The sequence below is a fragment of the Thunnus maccoyii genome, chromosome 4 (assembly GCF_910596095.1).
Source record: "Thunnus maccoyii chromosome 4, fThuMac1.1, whole genome shotgun sequence".
NCBI lineage: Eukaryota > Metazoa > Chordata > Actinopteri > Scombriformes > Scombridae > Thunnus > Thunnus maccoyii.
The window spans coordinates 18,944,099-18,971,037 of NC_056536.1; the positions used below are offsets into that span (position 1 = coordinate 18,944,099).

The 26,939-nt window shown below is 43.2% G+C and overlaps 1 protein-coding gene across 14 annotated transcripts in view; it reads right to left on the bottom strand.

Annotated features, from left to right (window-relative positions):
- Positions 1 to 388: 388 nt before the first annotated feature.
- LOC121895562 (ERC protein 2-like) overlaps positions 389 to 26,939 on the bottom strand; it is a 156,541-nt gene continuing 129,990 nt past the window's right edge. For 12 of the 14 annotated variants that reach the window (XM_042408834.1, XM_042408842.1, XM_042408839.1 and 9 more), the window contains one exon: positions 389 to 1,812. The gene's annotated coding sequence lies outside the window, so the exon portion shown is untranslated. Of the gene's footprint in view, positions 1,813 to 7,748; positions 7,959 to 26,038; positions 26,094 to 26,939 lie in introns of all 14 variants that reach the window. The other 2 variants (XR_006095807.1, XR_006095806.1) reach the window with 2 other exon arrangements.

Genomic DNA, 26,939 nt, shown 5'->3' on the forward strand with positions numbered 1-26,939 from the left:
CACTTAAAACATGCTCGGCCACATTTCTAATCCCCCTCCTCCCTCACGATGTCTCACTACCCTCCCTCCTCCATCAACCACCCACCCCCTCTCCATCAACCACCCACCCCCCTGTTCCCCTAGGAAGAAAACTGGGCAACATCTGGCTGAGTTTATGAGAGAGAAAGAGAGAGAGAGAGAGAGAGAGAGAGAGAGAGAGAGAAAGAATTGGTAGACCATGAAAACTGGGAAGAATTCTTTCTTGGGCAGTGCAAGAGTCTATTGTTGTAGTTGCCATTAGTGGCGGTGAAACTTTAATCTTGTGAAAATACCCATTGTTGCACTCAAATTTACCAATAACACTGTCGATGTCAATGTTCACATTATTGTCTTTCTGATAAAACACATGTTGGTGTTCTTATGCAAATAACTTTTATTCAAACAACAGAAACAAGCTGACCACTGCAAAACACTGTAGAGTAAGTCAAGGGTGAATAGCGTTACCCCTAAACTTTCACAGTCATCACAATCATGAGAGCAGCACGAAACCACACATGCACACACACACACACACACACACACACACACATGCGCGCGCACACACACACACACACACACACACACACACACAGTACAAAAACTGTACATATTAGGTAAGGGCCCAATGGAAATACTGTTTTACAGTTGAATCAAAACACAACGATACTGTACATTATCGTCACCTCAGGTCAAGCTCCAGTACAGTGAAAAAAGTAACGACACAGTGCTGTAAAATGCAAGTCACTTCATTATAAACAGATTAGACCACTCAGATTCACAGGATCAATAAATAGACAACAAAATAACACATCACTCATCAGTATAAGTCACACACAGCTGTTACAACTTCAGAAAAAAAAAAAGAAAGAGTGGCACTCAAAACTGTTTCGGATGTAGAAAAGCAAACAGAACATGATATTGGTTCATTAAACAAATGCACAGCAGGCTAAAAGGAACACAAGGAGAAATGTATAAACAGACTGTTCTTACAGTAAGCTGGCTGATTTGAGGTCAGCTTTATTTCTTTTCCTGTTAATTAAGGTCCTGATTTTTAGAGAAGGTGTAAGCTGATCCTCAAACTGTTTTGTGGGGCATCTTCAGCCTAAACATGCCATTTATTGTTGATCTCTCCGCAGGAAGTAGGAGATAGACAAGCAAATGAGTAACTAGGGTGGTTTACTGGTAGTCTTGGATCAGAAATGATTCAGATGCAGTCGCATTTCAGTAATTTGTTTCAGCAGACAGGGACATCTCCTTTGGCACGGTACATCAAGAAGGTCTCGGTGGATTGTGGATTTTGAGGTCCATGTTGTGATATTTACAAAAGTCCCGACATTTAGCTGTAGAAGTAAACACATTCATGCCACCATAAACCAGTCCGGGCTTGGCATGGGTTTACGGCTAGTTCCGCTGGCTCAGCTTAGCCACACTAGTAGTCGACAGTGGTGGAGTGATTGTCGGTTGATGTGAAGCCAGAGCTCTGTAGCACCGCAGTACTGTAAAATGAATCCAGCTCCCAGTCTATTGAAAACAGCTAGGGAAATGAAGGCAGCGGACCACTTGCCAATACCTTGAAGCTCCACACTGAAGACTGATGCTTCGATGAGGGACATTCACCCACAATGGGGCCATGGCATTTGTCAGTGAAGAAGAGAAATGCATTGCAATGGTGGCTCCTGGAGCGTGTGTAGGCTATATCTGTTTATGTGTGTTTATATGTGGTGACGGTGGGTTGAATGTGTGTAGCTTGCAGTTGAAACTCCTGAGCCTCTTGGTACCTGGCTCTCCAAGCAGCTGTGGAAAGAAAAAGCAAGAATAAGCATTAGTGTGAGAGGTCACGCACAAAGATTAGAAAAAAACAGAAGAAAAACAAATGCTAAAATCCACACAGGAATATGAAGATTCAAGCCAAAGATCTTAAGTTGTTTTTAATTTCCTCAGTCGTGTCCTAAAAAGTTACATCACACAATTACATTGCTTATTAATGAGCAAAGAGAACTCAGATAATCAGGACCAGCGTAGATAGTTTGAGATAGTTTCGTTTTCTTAGCTATAGCTTGACCATTTTGTTCCTCTAACTGTCGGGCGAGTCTCCAGTGCTCCTTAAGAATGCTCTAAACGCGGTTGGCAGCAGCCCAAACATCAAGTGCTCATTAATAAAAAAGAAAAAAAAAAAAACTATTGGAATGTGTCTGTTATTCAGGCCGCACAGCAGTCAGCAACAACTCACTTTTTTCCTGAGGGTTAGGTTGTGAAAAAAACAGAAACAATGATGTATGTCTAGCACGCTGGGGGCGCCTCATTGGCTGAGCAAACAGGCCCCAAAATAACTACCAATCACCGAAGACGTTATCATCAGTCACTCAGAGAGGACAGCGCGAATGAACTTAAAACTTTGTATGCTGATGGTCAGAGATATGCACGGGTTAAGTTGGGGAATGTGCTAGATGGAGATGATTTGACTTCTTGTCAAATCTTGAACGAAAGAGTGTCACCAGTTTAAAGGATACGTCTTAACTAAGAGTGTATTGAGTATGAAGAGGAATGTCAAATTGCATGGAATGTGTCCAGTTCTGCAGGGCTGGTCACACTCTTCCTGTCTCACTCTGATTGGCTGCCAGGCAAAGAAGGACCATCCATTACAGCCAGGAGTAAATAAACAGGCACAGCAATTAAAGTGCCATCATTTGTTATGCAACACAAGTTGTGTGTGTGTGTGTACATGTAAGCCTGCTTTTACGTGTGTCCAAATGTGTGTCTGCACATGTACACGCTCGTGTGTGTGTGTGTGTGAATTTGTGTATGTGTGTTGGACGCCATTCTCAGGTTTCCTTGCCGTCGTCTGCACTTAAATTAATGATTTGGGGGCTAGAGAATCAACAAATATGGCCCCCGGCAGGGCATAATAGAGAGCACGACCTGCCTGTGGATGTGCTTGAAGACTGCTCCTCTTTCTTCTCTGTCAACACCTCACTACCTCCACACAACAGACGCATTCACCACACAAACTCACTTGTGACGTCTGTGTTCGCGTTGTTAATGAGGAAGTATGTGTGGCTATGTGGTCATGAACGTGTGTACGCTTATCGGCCCGTGATTATTTTGCATGTCAGCGAGTTGTGACAGAGTGTTAAAATTATACGGAATTTTATGTTCCAGAGTTTAAAGTGCTGCACTTGCGGTCGTGATTGTGTCTGCTTTAGAAACATGTGACAAAGCAAAGCATATTATATCAGCCAAGAAAGCTAGAACCATGCTCTGGATAATTTAGTGAGCTCAAATGGCTCTGACAGGCTGCTTAAAGCCTTTTCAGCCCAAAGGTCATTGTCCACAATTTTCTGCATCATCAGCTGCTAAAGGCAGCGAAAAAAAGAAAAAAAAAAAAAGAAAAGCCAGCCACACTTATGCTGCAGTGCACAAAGAGAACATTTTACCGAGTTGTATACTGTTTTTCAAAGTAGCTCCAACTGTGTGTGGTTGCCCTTTTCACTGCTACCATTCCACTTCTTTAAGAAATTACAAGGAACAAAGAAGACTGACATTGGATTCAAATTAAATTTCGAAGTGAGTTCATTTGATTAAAAACAACTGAGATTAAACAAGCTGTTCTGTCTGTTCGTGTTCAGACTTTTCCATTAAATCACTTGTCCCATTGGATATTTTTCAAGTGCTGCAATGGTGATGATATAAAATACCTGCAGGTGATGTGCACAAGAGGACATTAGCCACAAAGTGGTAAACACACATGGAGATTTCATTGATCAAACATGCGATGTGCATCAGTAAGGCTGCATGAGGACTGGATGGGTAGGAATGTGATAAATTGTACTGTAATATCCAAACTCTGACCTGAATGCACACAGGAATGACTACTGATAAAACTAAAACATTAACACTTGACACTCACTCAGACAGATCAGACGCAACCCTTCCATTATCATATTGAGCCACTTCACTTAAAGTAGGTTTAGTGGAGGGGAAAAAGCACACTTGCTAATGGATTTCCCTCTTCACACACACACACACACACACACACACACGATTCTTTTGTGCTTTGCTTGGATTTAGATCACGATTATACCGTCCTCTTGAACTGAAAATTGTACATTTAAATAGTGAAAGATCATTTCTCTCTCTCCCTCAAAGCACTCTGCCATCATCTCCTTCTAACTCCAATCAGCCATTCCTATCTTCTACTCCCTGCGTAACCCTCATCCTCCTTCCCACTACTCCACTTTCAGTGTGCTTGATGATGGGATCAGACAGGGTGAACACTTTCTCATATTAATACTGGTTTAGTCTGCTTCTGGAGACAGGAAAATGATTGGCTTACCAACATTTGCAAATGTCCACTGCAGAAACAGAGTTCTAGTTGGGGGTGAAAACCCATTTACACAGCCTGGTACCCCTGTGTTAATTAAACAGAGTGCATATTGTCTTTAAGATTGACCAGCGACCAGTGTTGTGTATCTACATGCACAATATCCCTGTTGAAATTCCAGGTAATCTAAATGAGGTGAAATCCTCAAGAAATGTACTAGTCTGTCTTTCTGTCCATCTGTCTGTCTTCGTCATAAGGGATGGATATCAAACCTGAGAGTCTGGATGTGAGCAGCCAAACCCCTTCTTGTCTGTAAGTGCTACTAATATAAACTGCCTGTTAAATGGATCCTTGCAGAGTTTTGGGACCACCAATGTTAAAGTGCTGCTCTTTCACTTGGAATTACCCTGTGGTCGGTGTTCTTTCACTCCTACAGAAAAAAGAGAAACACACCAAATTCAATTACTAGTACAAAGATTTGCCCCCCTTCACCTCACCCTACCGAGAGGAGAGATGTAAAACCAGCCATTCGGTGGTATGAATGGGGCAGATATTGGGGGTGAAATATAGGAGGGGAGAGAGAAGTGACAACTAGAAACTGAACTGGCTTTCTAACTGTTTTGTGTGAGTAGTAAATGATGAAATTGTTGAGATACTTTGTGAATGCAGACCTAGTATGTGACCACAGAAAACATCATTTTTCAGATAGGATGTTCTATTTAACCTCAGAAAAGAAGGTCAGAGGAAAACCAGTTATGACAAAATGCCCTGCAATGGAAACAATGACAAAACATATCACCACTCTTATCATATGTCTGATTTATTGAATGTGGAGTCTATGCTGTAATGGTGATTCAGCGTGCTCAGTGATGGTGCAGTGTTTAAGGTAATCCATTACAGCAAATGTGATAAAAAGCACTTAAAATCTGGTCCAGTTCCAAATCATTGATCTGATGTCACACGTTCCCATGAACTAGAAACTCAGATTACATATTAGATGAGTAAAAACAAGATCCAGATCTGTGCACACATGCCCATCCAATCATTTTGAAACCATAGCCTTTTAAAACCCTTAAAAAATATGGTCTACATCAAGTCGTCCTAGGAAGAGAGAACATCTTCTCTGTAACAATTGCTTCAAGAGCTCGCTCTTTCTTCCCTACATTTCTCCCTTTTTTCCCTCTCTTTCTTTTTTCTGCCTGACTTTTACAACTTCCTCCTGGTTGGGGCTGCAGCTCTAACCCAAACAAAACTCCATTTTTTAGTTATTGGCCCTCATGGCATGTAATGGAGAATCAAGCTAATTATCCCTACAGCTGTTTTCACTTGCTTTTTATGTAAGCAATACCTGGCTGATCCAGAGAGCAACAGTGAGGCCCTTCTTAGCGCTCCAGGCTGGCTGGAATTAGAGAGCAAAATGCCAGGTTTTCCTCCCCCCCATACTGCCCGTGTGTACCCCTGCACCCATCTCCCAGCACACAACCCGACCCAACCAAACCCAGCCCCGACACAACCCCCCGCACACCCGAAGCTTCCATTTCCACTCCCTCACACACCTCTCCAGCTCCCTCTTTGATGTTTCACAAAGCAGCCGTTCAACAGTTAAGATGGCTCTGTATGACAAGCGCTCATTTTCTTCCACTGAAGGTCCCCAGTAATTAATGAAGGAAGGGGAAGGTGTGGCACGGTTTGAATTGGAACCATCTCCTGCTGTCATAGGACTAGAAAGAGAGAGAGAGCGAGAGCAAAAAGAAAGAGGGAGGGAAAGAAAGACAGAGCGCAGGAGAAAGGGGGGGGGTAAAGAGTGAAAGAAAACAATCCCTCACAGGCTAATTACATAATTTCCTTCATCTGAGCAAACACATGCTGGGTGAAAGCAAGTGTGAGCAAGCTTCGCAGATGCCAGGCCAAGAGGTGCTGAGGAGACCTACTAACACAGTCTACAACTGCTCTCTAGCAATGGACAGTCCGTGCCACAAAGGCACTGAGCCAGATCTCAGAGGCAACACTATCTACACAGTTTGTAGCTTTTTAGGGATTCATATCCACAACTTAAGTATCGATCCTCCCTTCTCCAACAATTTCAGGGTAAACTGACTCCGCGCAGATAAACAATTGCCGGTGTAATGTTCCCCTTCACAGTTCATACCTCGCTGCAGCCAGAAATCTGTTCAGCACAAACACCACTAGGTGGAGTTGACTGTTGATGAAAAAAATACATATATCTCACGCATCAATCTCATTAAACTCCCACAGAGAGGCAGCGTGCATCTGTAAGTGAGTATACTTCACATGTGCCATTTCTGAGCTTTCTTCTCCCTCAAACACTGCTTCACTAGCGTGCATCCACTCTTTGTGCTCCATCAAAGTGACATCTGGTTTGAAATTGACAAAGACAGAGAGAGAGAAACACAGAAGGAGACACTGGTAGCAATTTGAAAACTTCTATTATTTCTATTACTTCACCTAAATTATAGAAAAGACTCTGCCTCTTCGAAAGGTAAAAGAGTAACCCCTCCCTCCAACTCTCCCCCTCTCCCTTTCTCTCTTTTTTTTTTTGTCTCTAATCCTTTGAGGAATGATGGAGGGCTCTGTGTGGAATGGTGGTGAGTTCCCTGAGTCCAGCCAAGGTGTGCCCATGTACAAATGATACGGGTGGAATCTGCAGTGCCTACTCCTAATGTGGAGGTTGTTTTGACATTTTGCTCTCACAGATACAAGCACCCCTGAACACGCACATGTACTATACTGTACGTCTGTATGCTTGAGTAACGAACATTTAAGTGCATGTTGAGATTCACACACACACACACACACTACAAAGGCACAGATATCAAAAAGGGAGGGAGAAAAAATATAATTGGCACAACATGTTCAAATATTCATTTATCAGTTAAATGCCCCAAGGCGAAAAAGAAACTATGTTCATAAAAGGTGCATAATGTTCATGCAGGTCCAAAATACAGGTCTGCGCAACAACAATAAAAGGTGCATGGAATTCTATCTCCTGGCTCCCAAATTCCTCTCCTCCGCCTCCTCCTCCTCCTCCCCCACTCTCTCTCTCTCTTGATCTGTCTCTCTTAGCACTCAGAAGTTCATCTCCGACTAATCTCACTCATTTACTCCTTTCAGCCTTTTTTTTTTTTTTTTTTTAAATCACAAGATTCTTTCTCTTCTCCCCTCTCTCGCTCTGAGCACAGTATGAGTGGCAGTGTTTATGTTATTGAGAGAAATGTCGAGAACTCTACTGTGGACCAGCTGCATCTGTGTCAAACAGTATGCCTGTGAGTGCCTGTATGGCTGTGTATACAACCCACCACGGTACCGATTTTTCACAGTGAGAATAGTGTGGGTGATCCTGGTGAGCTTGTGTCCCATAACAACACCTTGACCTGGAGCTAAACCTCACTGTGGAGCAGCGGCGGCCCATCGGAACGCAGGCCGCAGAGCCTTGAACGCGCCTGCATCCAGACACCAGCACAGGCCCAGCCAGGCAGGGGAGACAAGTGAAACCTGAGCCCACATTAAAGCACCTCCATCAGGTAGGAGATCAGGGGAGGCCTCCATGCTCTCAGTGTCTGCGGGGGTCCGGGCCTCTGGAGCCCTATCTCACCTCCATCTGGAAAGAGAATCTGAGGGTAGTCTGATGGTCTGATAAGAGGCCATGCCAACTGACACGGTAACAGCCTCTCACCCCCATTCGGAAAAAAAGAAAAAAGAAAAAAGAAAAAACCCCAAAGTGGATGCAAGTCTAGCTATGGTGCACTCTTTATGCGGGTATGGGAGGGAAGATGGAGGGCTTGGTGTGCGGGGTGTGGGTGTGTGGTGGCATTCATTTTGCTTTGAAGGTTTGACCTAGTACCCTGAAATGCATGCACACGCACCACGTTTACAGAACCAAGTTCACTTTGAAATGCACGCATACGTTAAGACTTTCTCTCTGGCTTTCTTTGTGCGTTTAAACACAAAGAGTGTACACACACGCCCACACACATAAATGTGGGCAAAAGACATGTCTAACATGATGTCATAATTCATATTTGTGTTTTATAAGGGAGGAAAGTTTCCATGCAGGAGATACAGTGTGGGTTGGAGTCAAGACCTTGTTCCTGAAAGATGGAAAAGAAGGACAGCGAGCCAGACAAGCGGTGAAAGTCCTGCTGCTACACAAACAGCAAACAGAAACACATTTTATGCACCATAAATGTTTCTTATCTTCTACCTCTTTTTCTTCCTTTTCATATTTGTGTTTATGTGTGTGCATGTCCCCAAAAACTACTGCTATGGTCATTCAAGTAGTCACCCCTCTGTTGCTTCCTGGTGCGCTATTAATGCTCTACCCTCCTCTTGATGTCTTCTCAAGATGACACCAACTCCACTGACCCATCAGTCCTTACTCCTGACCCAGCAAGTCTCTTCCTCCCTCTCACTGCCCACAGACTCACTGTTTCTCCATCTGTTCTTTATTGCCCATAGTTCAGTTCCGTCTCTTAACTGATTTGCCCTTCTAACATACCAGGCTGGAGACATAGCATCTTTTTTTCCCTGTTCTGTTTTTCTATAGAAACTGAATTTCTAAAAGTGGAGAATGAGCACACAAATTTGACAGAATACAGGCAATGAAAACTGCACTTTGTGTTTTATAAGTCCCTGCCTGACTGACGGGCGTAACACAGATGAATAAGAAAAAGTGTGATTTCTGAGCGTCATCTGAGCTATAGCAACAGAGATTTTTGAACATGAGCCTAATATATGAATGTGTGTGAACGTGTGCTTGCTATAAATGGGCACAGAGACAATAGAGCTGGACTTTTGGATTTAAAATAGTTTGGTTTGGTCTGGTTTGGTCATCTCGGATCTATTTAGGATCACTTGAACCAGTTAAGCAAATAAATGTGATCCGTCAGATCTCAATCTGCTCTGAAGGAAAAACAAGCTCACCTTTACATATTGTAAGTGTGTGTGTTGCTGCGTGTACCTGCGCCTGCACGTGGATATGTGTGTGTTTGCCTATGAATCTTTACGTGTGAGTATGTGTGAGTGTGTGCGGGACACTTGTATCAACAAAATCTGATAATAATGTCTATTCAGTAGCTACAAATATTTGAGGTGGACAAGTTCAGGCAGCGATTTACATAGTCAGCTAAGATTTGTGTTTGGTCATCAAACATTAGAGCCTCTGCCCATCCAATGTTAACAATGTGTTCATTTATTCATCCGTTCCCCTTGGATGAGGGGTTAACAGATTTTGTTTTGTGGTTTATTCTCTCTTTAGAAGGTGTGTGCCTCTTTCCTGCATATCACGGACAGGCACTGCCTATTTTACTTCTCTTTATTAAACCAAGTGCAAAATGGGTCTACAAACAGGATTTGAGACAGAGTGACAAAGTCGAGGTGGATGTCAAGTGGAGTGAGTGTGTTTGTGCTAGCACAGCTGCAGCGTGGTGCTTAATACCTAAGTAAGTCCGGTCTCAGGAAGAACCAATCATGTTGTTGGCCGAATCTGTTTGCTGCTCCTGGGGTCAGTATAGCCCCAGGATATTAGATACATAGGATATACGCTGGGGATAAAGAGGGAGGCTTTTCACAATGCCTGGTGGTCTGCTAGTGATCTCTAACTCAGCCTGACCTGTGTGTCAGTGTGTGAGTTAAAGGGTGGGGAAGCATGTTAAAAAAAAAGATGCCAAACAGTTACTTTTAAAGTCTCCAATTCTGCGCTGTGCAAAATTCAGAGAGAAAGAATAAGGAAAACATTGATTGGGGTTTAAATGATGGTGCGTTCCTAGCTTAGCTGGATTCCTTAAATACACATGAATGTCAGATCAAATAGAGACGAGTGTTTTTTGTGTGCCTATATGTTTGTGTGTGTATGTGCGGTAGGTACGCCAGGCTGTGGGGTCCCACTGCCAGCAGGCATGTTGTGTGGCAGTGAGAGGAGCAGGAAGGGGGATAATCACAAAAGAGGAATGTTTTTTTGGGGGGAAATACCCACCTTTGCAGCCTGGAGGGGGGGAGATAGGGTGTGCGGTGGGGCAGTGGGGGTGAGACAGAGGGAAAGACACTGAGCGAGATTTGGTGAAACAGGCTATAGGGGCTCTTGACAGGAGAGGGAGGCCAGAAACACACACATTTGAGTGAAAAACAGTTAAGATATCTGAGCCAGTTATGATTCCTGAGACTTCTCAAAACTCTAAAAGGTCTCTAGAGTGCTGTAAACCCCTAAACATGAAAATGTTTCACTCTGACTAGAACCACTGACACTCCTTGTGCAACCATCTTGAACCTTTAACAACCTTTGGAGCACTCTGTACGACACTATGGAAGGCCCTGCCAGTGAAACTTAAAGGGAGATAGTGCTGATCATAAATAAGCATCGTAGAAAGTGACAGAGGTTTGGCTCTGTGCGCAGATAGAGAGTAAATAATCCTCATTAGTTTTGACAAAGCGACTTATAGTTTTGTGATATTTACTGCTGAAACACACTGTACCCATTAAACAAGTGCTGATAGAGCCATCCACACTGACAGGGCCAGCATTTAACATTTAGTCTTGCTGTGGGATTAATGCAACAGGTTATGATGCACTGGCTAGCACAAGCAAAGCAAATACTCTTTGTTATGATAGCGAGGGGTGATATAGAGTGGAGCAGGGACTGTAATATATGTTAACCTGTCCTCACTCTGTTTATGAAAGTGTGGATGTAGAATATTGATGTGCAGGCTAAGTCAGGATCACTTTTCAACTCTGGTTCATTGAACTTTGATAACGAAAACTCCCGACGTGCCGTTCCAAATATCTTATTGATATCATGACAGTAAAGTAGATGTTGATAGTTTGCACTAAAACGACCTGTGAAAAAAGTGATTTAGTGAGGTGTGCGCAGACTTCCAGTGACTCATAAAATTTGCAGTATGAAATGTTGCCGTGTGCGAACGTATGTGTGTGAACTTGGTCCATTTGTCTGGGTGTTGCTGGGAATAGTATCGGCTTAAGGCTGAAAGAATTCAGGCCTCCCAAGCAAGGTCATGTGCTGATGTTTAGTAGGAGCTTTCTCAGGTCACAGGCTGTGACTTTCAACCATCACTCACATTACTCCACATCTTTGAGTAGTTCTGTTTAACTGGCATACCCCACTTCTCTCCCCCGGTTTGCTGTAATGATGGGTGACAGCCATCTCAGTCCACTTACCTAGTTGAAGGAGAAGTCAACCCAAATAGTTGCTACACATGAAATGGACATTGCATAGTAGATTCAGTAGCCTTATAAGAACTTAGGGTGATTTAGCAAAGATTTGCATAATTCACACCCAATAATTAGATTTATATATATATATATATATAATTTTTGGAGTAATTCTTGCTTTTAATTCCTGTAACACATAAACACTTGAGGATGAAAAATATAACTAGTGATACATATTATATGATATTAAAGTGGTTGGGCAGTGAACTCAAACCTTAAGAATGTGTATTTTGAGTGAGATGTGATCGCTATATTGGATAATATTTCTATGGTTACACAAGCCAGCTGAGTGGTAAATGTGCCCAGCGGTGGTTAAGCAAACAGAGATTGCTCCCTGGGGTGCCCCGGCCGCGCTGTACCCGCTGCTTGGCTTGGCAACCAGCTCTGCTACGTACTGTACAGTAAAGCTCCACACTAAAGGTCTGATTCCTCCTCTTTCGGTCTGAGACTAATTCTGCATTAGAAAAAAAAAAATGTTACCACCTCTTTTCCCCGTTCCTTCAACTCTGCCCCTTCTGTTAGTGTCCTGCAGAATGGAACACTTAACATAGTACAGCTCACCACAATAAATTAGCATCGGCCCCTGTAACTGCCAGTACACATGTGTATAGTGTTTGTGTTACATGGATAGTGTTTCACTGGGATAATTACATTGTGTCTCTCCCCACCTGGGCTCTGACACATGTTCAACAGCTCAGACAGACACGCCCAACCACCTGTAAGAAATAACACACTAACGTCAGACAGTCAGCGCACAGAGACAGAGAGGGAGTGAGGGACTACGTGTTTCCCTTGTCTCTCCTGTCAGACAGAGCAATAAAGAGACAGTCTGAGGTACTATGTGTCATTTCTCATATTCTTGACTTTGTTCAGTTACACATCGACCCAAACACGCAACAATGTCATGTGCATCATTGACAAATTTCTCCTTATACACGTGTGGAAACAATAATAGGAGAATAAAGAGAAGAAGCTACATTGCTGTCCTTTTTAATTCCACATCTACTTCACACCTGTTCTTTACTAATATTAAGGGTAACCTTGGCTTTGACTGCATGAGTCAGTGGCTTTTTGACTCAAGCTATGACTGAATGCAATGTCTTCGGCAGTAAATATTACAGAAAATCCCTTCCAATTTGAGATTTATGTACACTTGTGAGCACATTCATAGCACATGTAAGGAAGCAGCAAATGACAAAGGCAGAACAAGACGGAGAGAATAAGAGAGGGAGAGAGAACAAGAGACAGAGAGACAGAAACAAGAAGTGATGTTTAAAAAAAAATGGGTGTAATAACAGTGGTTAAGACCTGCTCTTTCATTGAGTAAATCTGGCCGGGGCTATTTCACACTGTAGGAATCTCCTGTCGACCAGATCAAAGGCTCGCCCAGAGACAGGCCTCGTCGAGAACAGGTGACAGCTCCGGCACGCACAGAGGCATTTACACACGCACACACAAACCACCAATGCCACGCACGCACACACACACACACACACACACACACACACATTTGAATGAACACACAGTGAGATCAGAAACACAGAGAGTGACAGCTTCTTTTGTGTCTAGATGAGCCTGTGGAGAAGCCTTTCTGCGGAACTTGTAGAAAACCATACATCTATCATCTGAGCTTTGAAAAACCACTTAAAGAGAGTCAATACAGGATACACACACATTCACACACACATACACACATACGCTAAATATGTAGTGGGTAGGACAAAGTACATTCAGACTTTACAAGTATGAGCGTGACATGTACCATATGAGTAGAACATTGATGAGACTAACACATGTACAGTGGACATCTAGCTACAAATGGTATAGGAAGCATGTGGGACTCGAGTGCAGCCTTATGATGGATAGATCTAATATAGAGTGGGCCATATCCAGAGGGGGTGAACATAAGGCTATGTCATCACTGGCCCATCTCTCTCCATACCTTCCATCACTTTTCACTCCCTCCTATAAACAGCAGGATGGGGGATACTGTAACTCCCACACACACAAGGACACACAAACACACACAGACACATACACACACACACACACAAGGACACATGCACTTGCAGAAAAAAAAAAACACTTAGGGATTCAAGCGTACGTGCACACAGGCCTACTCGTTTAATTGCAGTAGAGTCCAGACATGCACACAAACGCATGCATGCATATACACAATGACATTTTCACAAAAATCTTGGTCTCAGACGAGGCAGTGTTTCCACTTGAGAAAGCTCTGGTTTTGAAATCACGCAATCCAGTATATACTGGGCTTAAACTGCATTCATACGCGCACACACACACACAGGAGAAAAGTGATTTCCATGAAATAACCATGAAATAAAATAAAAGGGAAATAAATGTGTACAGTAGAGCATGGAGACTGCAGGCCCCTCTGGTACACACCTACACACTCATCATTACACATCCCACCCTCTCTCTCTCTCTCTCTGTCTCTCTCTGCTATTGAGTCCCAGTCTGTATCAAGCTAAGATGCTGAAGGTTTAACATGGGAAGGTCCCACCTTAAACATGCCCATTATGGCCAATAGCTTTTGCTGTTTTCATAGAATATGAGAAGATTACACAGCACTATGACGGGCCAATTACGTCCTTCACTAAAACACACCTCTGTACCAACAACTCTCTAATGATGATGGCTTAAACGTTTTCACCAATAGAGCCCTTTCAGCTGCCCTGGCAGTCACACACAAACATACTCTGCTGGTATAGTTAAATACACACACATTGGTTTACACACACACACTCAGCCACAGATGCTGACTGAGTCAAATTGAATCCTTGTGTTAAATGTATAGAGCATCCCTTCACACCACAAAGGGCTGTCTGTATGTGTGTGTGTGTATGTGTGTGTGTGTGTGTGTGTCATCCCCATGGGCCAACGTTTGCAATCAGGTCAAGGATTGCTTAGTATTGGAACTGAGAAAGAAAGAGACAGAGACAGACTAGAAGTGCCAGCCTTCCTCTCACATCTTCTCAACATCCTTTCTCCATCCCCCTCTCCACTCAAACCTGTGTCACCTCTGACCCAGGTCCAATTCACTACTGTCATTATGCAATTAACACCAATTAAGTCATTTGGCTGTAAGAATGTGTGTGAGCGTCTACATGTATGTACGTGCATGCTCGCATTTGTGTGTGCGATAAGCATGTGGATGTATGTGCGCGGGCATGATAGGGCAATTACAGCAGCACAAGGGAGCCTTTTGGAAGCGGAGAGCACTGCAATCAACCAATCAGCCTTCAGATGGCTTTGGCATGAAAAGAGAGCGTGGCCTCTGCTAACCTCAGGGGTCAGCCCCAATTTACTCTATTTACCCACTCAGGAATGACTCTGTGTGTGAAGAAGGAGACACAGAGAGGGAGGGAGAGGGAATGATGAATAGGTATGGAAATGTCTAACTTAGTGAGTGGGAGTGCAATAGAAAACGGGAGAAGGGAAGGAAGGGAGGGAGTGGAGGGATGAAGAGCCTTCGGGTTGTTGGGCAGGTGAATTGATTGTAGCGGGTGGGAGGGTTGGGGGGGGGGGTGAGTGGAGAGGCCTTCAGGTTGTGTTTGCAAAGCTAAAAGGCCAGCAGTTGGAGTCCATTTGCTAACAATTTCCCCTTGGAGAGTGGCTCTACACACATAGCATACACACACTTTTCCCACTCTACAAAGCACAGATGAGGAATGACAACTTTACACTTGGCCTGAGCTGTTAAACAGTGAGATGGTTCATCATGATAATAGGGCTGTTTCTGCTAAACAAAAAGTAAAAAATTACTAATACAACAGTAAGGGATTATTACATCACGCCAGTTTCTGTCAGTTGTTTGGACCCAACCCTGTTAATAAGATCACACTTTTGTATGTTTTGCATGTTTTAAGCACAATTTCTATATACAAATCAAAATCATGTTTACATTACAGCTGACCATTTCCTAAAGCATCCCCCATGTTTTTGGATTAATTGTTGATCTTACAGGCAACCGTTAGTTTCTGGTCATGAGAACATTGTATGAACGTTGTATGAATTTTAATTTGTAGATATTTGAAATTTAGTGGAGACAGGTAATCCATCTATGAACACTTACCTTAATGATGCATTGCAATTCAGCTGGATGCAGGGACCATTTTGGAAATTCTACTTTGTGACGCATTGGACAGCGGTCCAACAACAAAGAGTCAGCTGCCAACAAGCACTGAGTTCATGAGCTATGTTGTCGGAATATCAAACTCAGAAGACAAACAATAAGCACACTAAGAGGCTGTAAAAATGCCAATGCAAATTTTCCTGTTATTCCCAATAAAAAGGTGCTTCTTGGCAACTAACTCTGACATCTCATATTATCCTAATGTTCCGTTTTCAAAATAGTTGCTGGAATGCAACTTTGACGAAGAAAGACATAATGGATCACCTATCTACAGTAATACAAGTTTTAGTTCTGCAAGCTGATTTTCATACTGTAGTGAAATGAATAAAAACCCAATGTCTGTCTGGATAGTATAAAATCTTATCTTCTTGTATTCTTGGCAAAATGGTTGGCAGATGTAAGAATATGTGGGGTTTTTTAGCTACGAGGCTAAAAAAGCAAAACCGCTGCTATGATTCTGTAACTGGTAGACCTCATTGAAAATCCACAGACAAAGAAAAGGTTTGTTTCCTAGCTCTCAGATTTGACACTAGTCAACCTGTATTGATTTTACAATTGAAAAAAAGTCACTGTTTGTTTAGCTCTCCCCACAGAACTAACCAACCTGCTGATCAGTGGCCAGCTGTGAGGTCTGGTGCCAGGGCTGGGCTGCAGAGCAGTGAGTAAAACACAATAGGGCCAGTCAGCCCCTCATCACACCAAACAACCTCCTGGCTACACAACAAGGGGAGGTAGAAAACCAGAAACAGACAGAGAAACTTAAAGAGAAAAGAAAAGAGAAGTAAACACAGATGCTGAGTATTTCCAGTGCTCCTGGTCAATAATATCACATATCTGACGAGAGGGACACAGGTTATTCTATATCTATTGTGTGTGTGAGTGTGAGTGTGTGTGTGTGTGTATGTGTGTGTGTGTGTGTGTATCAGAACAAAACAGTCCTGCTCCAGGGGTCTTAGATGTAGACTGTAATCAGGACATGATTCTGCCACAGGAAGTCCTCCAGCGAAGGACAGGAAGCAGGAACACAAGGACCACATCATTAGTCTCGCTAGTCTCTCCCAAACCCCACAGCCAATAGGAGCCTTGGATACAGTGAGAAGGGGCGTGGTTGGTGGTGTGTCCCTGAGTGTGCACATGTAACATACATTTTGTATTTTTGTGTGTGGAGCCTGCAGGCTGGTATTAATGACTTACTTGTTTACTGAATGTAATGAGTCCAGGTTGTGTGTGTTTAGTAGAGTCAGAGCAGAACAGTGGAGCAGGGTTGGGCTTATGGCCAGAATACCAGAGCTAAATAACTACAACATATATACACACGCACGCACACACACACACACAGATCCCCAGACAGTGAAGACAAATGAGAAACAAATGGTTCTATTGTATAGTATATACCTTGTCTCCCCTTCTCTCTGTCTTATGATGGCGCAGTGAGAGTGCAGTTTTCAAAATTGTCCGTCCAAGTATCCTCCAACACACACACACACACACACTCACACACACACACTCACACACCTCTCCAAAACCCCCACCAACAGCCCTCCTACCACATTCTCACCGCCCCTTCCTTCTCTGTTCTGCAACCCATCAAGACTAAAGAGGCTAATTTCTGTCGATGGCTTACAGGTGGCCAGTGCAAGGTGAACCACATCCACTCTGCTGGCCGACAGACACACACACACACACACACACACACACACACGGGTACGCATACATGCACCAACACTTCGAAAAAAAAATCGTGCCTCTAAAACCAGCCCTTTTATAAACCCAATGCCAGACATCAAAGAGAGAAACACACCTTAACACACCTCAAAGGCACCAGAGACACAGAGTTATGCATGTGTGCGTGCATACACACACAAACACACACACATACACACACACACACACACATTAAAAGATCCAAACTCAAACATATGCACACTCGTAAACCTTAAAGCATGAAGGATTTCCAACAAATGGTTTGAGGGTCAATCCTAGGCCTGGGACTATCTCATGTTTCCAAACAGAGAAAAAACCTTCCATTGCTTTCATAAAAAATCTTGTAACTGTTAGAAGTTTTCATGTTCAGGTTCTGCAAAGACTGTTGTACTATTGTGGTAATTCTTAAAAAGTTATCAGCATCCATCTCAAAGTGAGACTTATCTTTTGTGCTGGAAAGTTGCCTTTTGGAAATAGAAATTCTTCAGCTGACAGCAACAATCTACTGAGTGTGAGGTGACTGTTACAAATGACAGCAATATTATGTGGAATGAGGTTCCCTCCAGGTCTAAGCTTTATGTAATTTAGTTCCCACAATTTGCAGATTAGCTCTGAAATTTCATCATTCTTCCAATTTAGCACATGTCACCTTCAATCTCGTAAGTCCTGAGTAAACCACAGCACAGAGACATGCACTAACACACGCAAGTGCGCACAAAACTAGACACAATCCTTGATGTATCTGAGCCGCTGATAGCAGAAAAAACCTTCAGTTGAGACAGGTGAGCCTCTGAATTCAAAGACAGGTGAACTGGTGCAATGTTTTTTTTTTAAATTTCTCATTCCTTCTCACACAAGTTTCACATTCATAGATATTCATCTGTCTCTCTCAGTCATCTTATAAAGTTTAAGAAGTACGCTGCCACATTACAAGACTGGGCTGAGAGATTGACTTCAAACTCTTTCATTCATTCTAGCCAGGAGACATGTATGTGTGTTGTGTGTGCATGAGTGTGTGTGTACTTCTGCACATGTAGATTGGATTGCAGCTCTTTGAAGCTATGCCCTTGCCTTCATTAAACACAGTCCTAAAGCCTGGAACAGCTTGCTGGGAATGTGTCGATAGCTCAGACAGACACACACACACACACATACTGCAGTGCCAGTAAAAATGACCAGCGCTCTTTGAAGCCAGTGTCACTGTGCAAAGTGATAAGATGAAAGCTGATCATCCCCCTCAAAGAATCTTGCAAAGTCTCAAGTGCACATTGTGCCGACAAGCATGCACCTAGGAGGAGGGCCAGGAGGGCTTGGCGGGTGCCAAGCTAACTGCTACATGCCACACTTATCAGCTGCTATCTGATTGGACAGAGATTGTAAGCTGCCACTTGGCAATTATAGATTAAAAATGGACAAGATCTTCTGACAAAAAAGGTCCTTTGAAGTTTTGTGGCACACATGGATTCCAGACCCAAACCTTGACAAACAGGTAAACGGGTGAGATTGAAAGAATGCAAGGTAAAATAAGTTTGGACAAATATGTTTCTGAATTTCTGTGTGAGTATGTGTGTGTACGCGCGTGTGTTGTGACTGAATGCTATAAACTAGGAGCAGACCTTTAAGATTATATTGAAACCTACAAAGATGAGACGCACAACACATAACGACCACTGTTTTACACATTTGTTTTCAGTCCTGAGAGTCACAAAGGAAAACAGATTGAACAAGAGCATAAATGCAGAGAAGAGCACACTGGACCACAAGTAGAGTCTGATTAAAGCCGTTAGGCAAGCTATGAAATGCCACAAGAACACAAATTCTCACAATTTCCTATACATAAACAGGAACAGACATCTATTTACAGCAGTTTGTCTTGCTAATTAAAGCTGCAATTTGTGTGGAAAAGGCAGAGAAAGTAAAAAAAAAAAAAAGCTACACTTTAAAACTAATTTTCAGAGTGGACCTTATCAGTGTGAAGTAAACTTCAGGTGAGCTGCTACAACCTGATGAACTGGATTTTAAAATAAATCTTAGTCAAAGGACCCCACACTATTTTACCATTAGCTTGCTGTTTTCAGCTATTTTAAAATGTGATTCATCTGGGGTGCCTTGGCAGCCTACTGGTTAAGATGTGTATCACATAACTGCAAAGTCTGTGGTCCATTGTTGCATATCATACCCCTCTCTCTCTCCAACACTGTTTCAAGTCTCTCTTCACTTTCCACTATCGAATAAAGGCAAAAATACCCCCAAAATCATCTTGAAAAATGAAAACATGACTATTATCGACAGCTTAGACACAAGCTGTAAAAACTTGAATATGTTTCAACTAATCTTCACAAGAGCAACGGGCAGGAATATGATAAGAAGGCAAACCACACGCTTACTGATTTTATCTCCGAACAACCAACACTAACTGGCCAAAACTGGAACAGAAATCACGCAACGATCTGCCCAACAAACATTATGTGCCATCTTTAGGCTCAGCAAGCCAGAGGAGTCCAGACACCAGAGAGTGCAATCCTGACTCAAAGAGAGTTCATGAACTCTCATAAACACTCACAAACGCACGAATGAGAAACAGGAAAGAGAGAGGACAAAGGAGATTGGTGATGGGAAAAAATATAGGAGGAAAAATGATACAGTGAAAGTAAAAAGAGATAATCCCTGTTCCCTCCCTGTAAAGGCGTGCAGGTAATGATGGAATGGCCTGCTCACACGCATTTAAACAGGGCCTTACCCCAGCACTTTGATACACCTCTCTATAATTGCCTGTGTACCTTTCTGTGCGTGTGTTTAGAGTGTATGTGTGTGCGTAAATGTCTGTGTAAGTGCGCAATGTTGTCTTGTCTGTCAATCTTGCTCATTATGTTTAATCCCAGGGATGACACTCTCAATCCTGTCTGTCAACCTGGGCCTTTGCAGCAGCACTCAGGCAAGGAACTGGGTTTAGCACTTGCTCACTCTCTCCATTTTTCTACACACATACACACACGTACACACACTTGTCAGGTAACGCAAAAAGCAGGTCACAAAAAGAAGAAAGCATTTTTGCTTGGCAAGAAAAGCAAACAACTATCCAACATCTGTACATGTGTGTGTAAATGTGAGACACACATACACACAAAGAAAGAGGGAATCAAGCAACAGTTCCTGTGTTTGGAAATTCAAACCTGCCACAAAGAGAATGACTACAAGGAGGCTTACACTGATCACTGAACAGCAACACAGTTTAAAGCCCACAGAAATATCTATAGCTATTCATTATTCTGTTGACTCCCCCTTTTTTCTTCTCATCTCTCCCCTTCTCTTCACTTCTCTCTCTTTCTCTCCCTTTCCTTCTCATCTCTCTCCATTTTCTTTTCCACCAAAAGGGAATCCGAGAAATGTCCACAAAACATCTTTCACCAGTTGTTAATACTGTTTCTGCTTTGCTATGATAAAGTCACGGTATGTTGCCTCATTCCACCCACCAACACACACACATACACACACACACACACACACACGCGCACACACACACACACAGACACACACGTACAACAAAGGTGGACCTCATGCAGGCATAAAAACATGCACTCACTTGAAGTTATTTTGGAGGATCAACGCACACAAAGCGGTCGTAGCCCATCTGAACTGCATGAAAGCCCGAAATTGTGAACTCCCTGCTTCATCCAAAATACACAAAATCTAATCAGTATCTCCCCTCTCTGTCTCTCTCTCTCTCTCTGACATCAGTGCATCAGTTGATAATGTGTGTGTGTATGTGTGTGCGGTGGTAGGATGAGGCAGACGTAAGGCTGACTGAGCTGACATAACAGCTGACATCACTGATAAAACTGGCCTGCTGTGATCTCAGTACGTGTGTGTCTGCGTGTGTGGTGTTGGACTAACAGGTTGGCAGCAACAACTCAGATCTGGCAACTCCTTAGCTGAACTGGCAATTATTGGCCCTTGTTGACCCCTGGTATTGTGGAGAAATATGCTCTCAGTAGGTGGTGCGTGTATGTGTTACACTTCAAAACCTCCCACAAAATCAATGAGGCCTATCAGTATGAAAATGATGCTGACCAGTGTATTTGAACTTTATTGGTGCACAGAGGCAGTATTTTGCAAAGCCTTTTTAACAGCCAAAGTTATTCTAATTGCCATCTTGAGGGAGCAAATGAAACCTGGGAATTAAGGGGAGAAAGAAACACGACTTGCGCAAGAATAGACACAAAAAAGCATTCATTTGTGGATGGCTTGTTTCCAAGTTCAAAGGGACGGGTTTGTCTGTGTAAATGTGTAAAATGCAAGGGAGTTATTCCTTTGAACGTGCACACACACACATACACGCAAACACACACACATGCACGCACGCACACACACACACGCAAACACATGCACACACATGCACGCAAACACACACACATGCACGCACGCACACACACACACACACGCAAACACATGCACACACATGCACGCACGCACACGCAAACATACACACAAACAAATTACGGCTAAGCCTAGTTATTACCTAAGCAAACAGAGTTAGTCTGAATGGAATGCCTGCTGTGAAACACACAAGTTCCAGACACAAAGCCTTGCGTTTCAAGGGAGGCAGACACACACACACACACGCACACACACACACACACACAGTTTCCATGTGCACACACTTTACACACGCACTGTGTGAGAGAAATAACTATGTGTATATGTAATTAGAAGGCAAAAACAAAGCAAACACATGTTTGGGTCTTGTTCTCTGGCCTGCACTTCAGTTCATTTGCACTGCGGTGCAGGAGGTTCTGCTAAGCCATTGTTTTTGGTGCTGCTAAACACATGGTATCTTGCTGGAGTAGCAGGAGGTTCAAGCTGGCCAAGGATGAACACATTCGTGTGTGTGTGTGTTGGTGTGTGTAAGTACAGTTGGTTGGGAAATATCATTAGCATTAAACAATAAATACTATAAATATTGGTTTTATCTAGAAATGGCTGTTTGAATTGTATTCCCAAAAAGATCTTGACCCATACACATGCACACATGTTGGTTTTCAATTTCAGCAGACAAGCGTTATTGGTTAGGGGCTCTGGCTAATTAGGAGCTATGTTTCACAGCTCTGAAGTATGTGTCACATTTTTGGTGCCTGTTCACAAATTCTTCTTCTAAAATATGAACAAAATGCAAACAAAAGTTTTTCATCGCTTTAAAATTACATTATCAGTTGCAAAACATCCTACTAATGAAACAGATGTCAAACTGTTATTGAATATTGGTTGAATAATTACTCTACATGGCCATCATTTATAAAGAGAGATAAAAACAGAGAGAGAAACAGAGAGAGGGAGGGGGTAGAGAAAGAATGTGGCTGAGGGAGAGGAAAGCTGAGAAATTAAATTGAGACGCAGAAGGGAAAGACAGATCGCGTCCGCTCTGGTATGCCATCTTTACGATCTGTCTGTGAGAGAGCTAGTGAAATTGAACTCAGGTGTAGTGTGATGCCGAAAAAGCCATTTCCCCATTAGGGCTATGGAATCTCACATAAACAAATTACACAAATACTTTCTCTATAAAAGAGAGGGTGAGCGTTCTCTAACTGTGCAGTGAAACCTGAGCGGGGTCTTGTTTATGTGTGTGACAGAGTGTTTACATTGTCCTCTGCTCCCATCCCTTCAGATGGGGAGAACGCCAGGCCTCCGACAGCTCTACTCCTGTCACACTACCTGTCTGTCTCTGGGATTTCTGTTATGGAGAACATGTGCTGGGTCTGTACATGTGTGTGTGTGTCTGTAAGAAATGCCAACCAGTGCTCTGTTCTCATTACGACCAGCTTAACCACTCAAAAGTGAATAGTTCAAGGATGGAAGCCAAGGAAGAAAGAAAAAACAAATGACTACTGGCCATGACTCTGAGCTACCAACTGCCTATGATTATCACTCCTCTATAGCATCACACATTCGTCATAGATATCACAAACCTTTCTTTGTCTTTTTCCTAACCTTTAGCTTATGTAGTAAAAGTTCTACCTGGTAGGTAACTATTGGCACAGCAAGATGTTCTCCCTGATCACAGTCAAGAAGAGATCAAGATGCATTCACCTGCCTCTTCCAAATAGCAAAATAATAAGACTCGCCAACATCTAGGCAATTTCTGAGAGAGGGTGAGATTGACCTTTAATCCAGGAGGTACTGATTTTTTGCCTTTTCATGTTTGCATAAGTGCATGGGAAATGAAAACAAGCAGCATCTGCATGGCTGGCAGTGAGTACAAGGACGGGGTAAATTAAATGTCTGATAAAAACATGGATGATTTTCAACTTGAGGAATGCTAATGTTAGCTGGCTAGCTTATGTTTGCAACCCTGCCCACACTATTTCCTGTCTTGCCCGCTGTTTGCCACAGTGTGCTAGTAAATTTCGCCTTGCCAGTTCTGGTCTGACCGCGGCATAATACAACCGCAGCTTTCGAATGTTGGCCACTGAGCAGTAACACTAGAGCTCAAGCGCAGCACATTTACCCAGCCAAACTTTCCCAACCAGACTGGGGATTCACTCCAAAAACCCTCAAGTCACCAGACCCCTTCTTTAACCTTGAGGCTTTTCTCTGATCATCAGTTCACAGAACTCACTGTAAGATGTAAATGCACACATATCGAGCCAAACATCAAGTACAATAAGCTTTCAGTGGTCCGACTCGTACCTCAGAGGCCTGACCTGATTCATAATCCTGACACCTAGAATGAGTGCGCAGTAAACTGTGATGCTGTTCTGAGATCAGTAGGTAGAGGACCACCCAGCAGTACAGCTAATCCCATAGCTGCAGGGTTGAAGCCTTGCTGCGTACACACTCTGACAGGCTAGGCCACTCCTGGATAGGATATTAGAGTGGAGCGAAAGTACAATGGCACCTATTGATGACTGGTGTTAGGTTTTATCCTGCCATGCTCTACTCTGCTTTTTGTGAGAAGGCATAATCAAGCAAGTCTCTCTTGCTCAGTTACCTCTCTCTCCCACCCTCTGCCAGCTGGTGTACAGTTCACGTTCGACATAGTTTTAATTACAGGTGGGTGATAGCAGCGTTTTTAAAGACCCAGTTGGGTGTCACAGGAAGGTTAATGTGGTTCCTCTGAGAACTCCAATATCGGAGGTTAATGTGTATCATATTCTTAGGCCTTCCATGTCAATACAGTGGAGTCTGAATAAAATACTGCAGCCAGTATTATAATTTCAGTCAAACAGATGAAGCATCAGAGAGCAGTGACATGATACAAATAAAACTACGTATCAAACTTCAATACCTTCTTGGTTCCGCCATATTTGTCTATAGCATATTGTATGGAAAACTGACAATTAAATGTTTGGTCAGATTTGTAATCTTGCACTGATTCATTGATAAGATAGTTGCAGACATAAGTACAATATTTGTAGATTTCACTACTCTACACTTTAACCTCAATATGGGCCATTTTTTTTGCTCATATTGAGGTTGAAGGGGATGACATGCAAAAAAGTCTCTGGCCAGAGACATAACTCTGTATCAACCCAACAACTCAGTTTTGATAAAGCCCATTGTAATTGACCACTTAGCACCTAAGGTTACTGTGGGCAACCGTCTCCACACTGAGCATCGCTGGCTCGGCAGAAACACAGAGCAGCCCACTGCTGGTTCTGTTTTAGCCCGTCAAACACACTCACATCAAACACACAGCCAGCGGCACTCTACAAGATACAGAGATAGAAAGAGAGAAGAAAAGAAACAGAGAGAGAAATGGAGAGGGAGTGACAGCGATGCACTGATTCAAAGCAACCCCTAAAGTGGAAGCCCGGGGATAAACAACCAATCAGAAAAGGATCGCTGTCTATCCCAATCACAACGCATTCCAATGAGAATCCTCTCCAGACCCAACCAACTAACCCCTGGAGGCATGCACAAAAAATAAGATACATATACACAATGTGACCCAGATACAAAGCAGCATCTTAACTAAGGTACTGACCATGTCTGGCCTTAGCACAACTAAACCCAGAGAGTCTGTATTCAATCTATCCCCACTCTCTATCCCCTCTCTGTACTGTAAATGTTCATTTCTTTGTCTGTCCTGGCGCATACAGTATGTGTGTGTCTGTGTGTGTGTGTGTGTGTGTGTGTGTGTGTGTGTGTCTGTGTGTGTGTGTTGGGGTGGGGGTCCATGATTCCATTGCAGACAGATGGGATTGGTGTCTGGGCTCATTCCTGGCAAGGGTACCTGTGTTTCAGAGAGAAGACCAAGGAGGATAGTTGCGGGATGCGGGACAAAAGGATGTCAGTATGTGTGTGTGTGTGTGTAAGGAGTGTGTGTGCATGACTGCGTGTTTCACTGTGTTTGTTAAGGAGATAGACTTCCTTTGGTCTGGAGTAACAAGAGGACAACATGCTAAGTAACAAGGGTGCAGGGATTTGTGTGTGTGTGTGTGTGTGTGTGAACACAAACAAGTTTGTGCTTGCCTGCTTACAGTATGTGTGTGCGTGAGTGCAGTTGTGTCTCTGCCAGTGTGTGTACACGGTTGCATGAGAGTGTGTGGTTGTATAGATCCCCTCTTGGCAGCGGCAGTGTAAGCTGAGGAGGGTCTTACATGGGCTTTAATCCTGTGCTGAATGTCATCGTACAAGTGTGGCTTTTCCACAGGCCTAGATAAGAGAGAGAGAGAGAGAGAGAGAGAGAGAAAGAGAGGGAGAGTGAGTTCTACAGCGCATGTGTAAGTTGTATGTATGTGTACATGTGAGTGTAAGTGCAAACATGAACATGTATGGGAAAGACACCCTTGAAATGTAGCCTAACCCATTGGTTCGATGACAAGGATTACAGCATTGACATACAGTAAGCTGTGAGGGACACACAGAGCAGCTACAGCACTAATCTGCTTGTCTGAGCTGATCTAGTGACAGAGAAAGAGGCCACTCTGGCATCCAATTCTAAGGTTTCACTGGAAAATACAACCTGGCTGAAAACACACTGCTCAGCCCAACAAGCTGAGCTGTGTTGGACTAACTTTCGTTAAGGCCAGGGGTTTATACACTTTTTTTCAGTGTGGGGCCCAAATGAGAAGTTTATTCTGTAGCCCTGAGACTCAGGGGCTTTAAAACATTTTACTACCCATGTCATATGGGTACCCTGCAGCAAAAAGGCCTGTGACCCATTTTGGGATTTGAAGCCTAAGTTCAACAAACATTATGCAGGTTTAAAAAGGTCACTGATATAGAATGTCAGTGACTCTTTTGAGGAGGAGAAGGCTATCATAACTAATTACACCGCAAGACATCAGTTATGAAGGGAAGTGTTGTTGTTTTGACAAATGGCAACACAGCACATCTCACTTTTTACAAGCTTCCTAGATGTGGACGACCTTCGGGAAAGTGTTGGGCTAGCGTGAGAAATAAACTGCAGCCTACTGTTATACGAGGCCTAATTAGTGGTCAGCCCTTAATGTTGAGTGGCAGTCCAGAGGTTGTTGATGTTATTACAGTAGCTCCGCG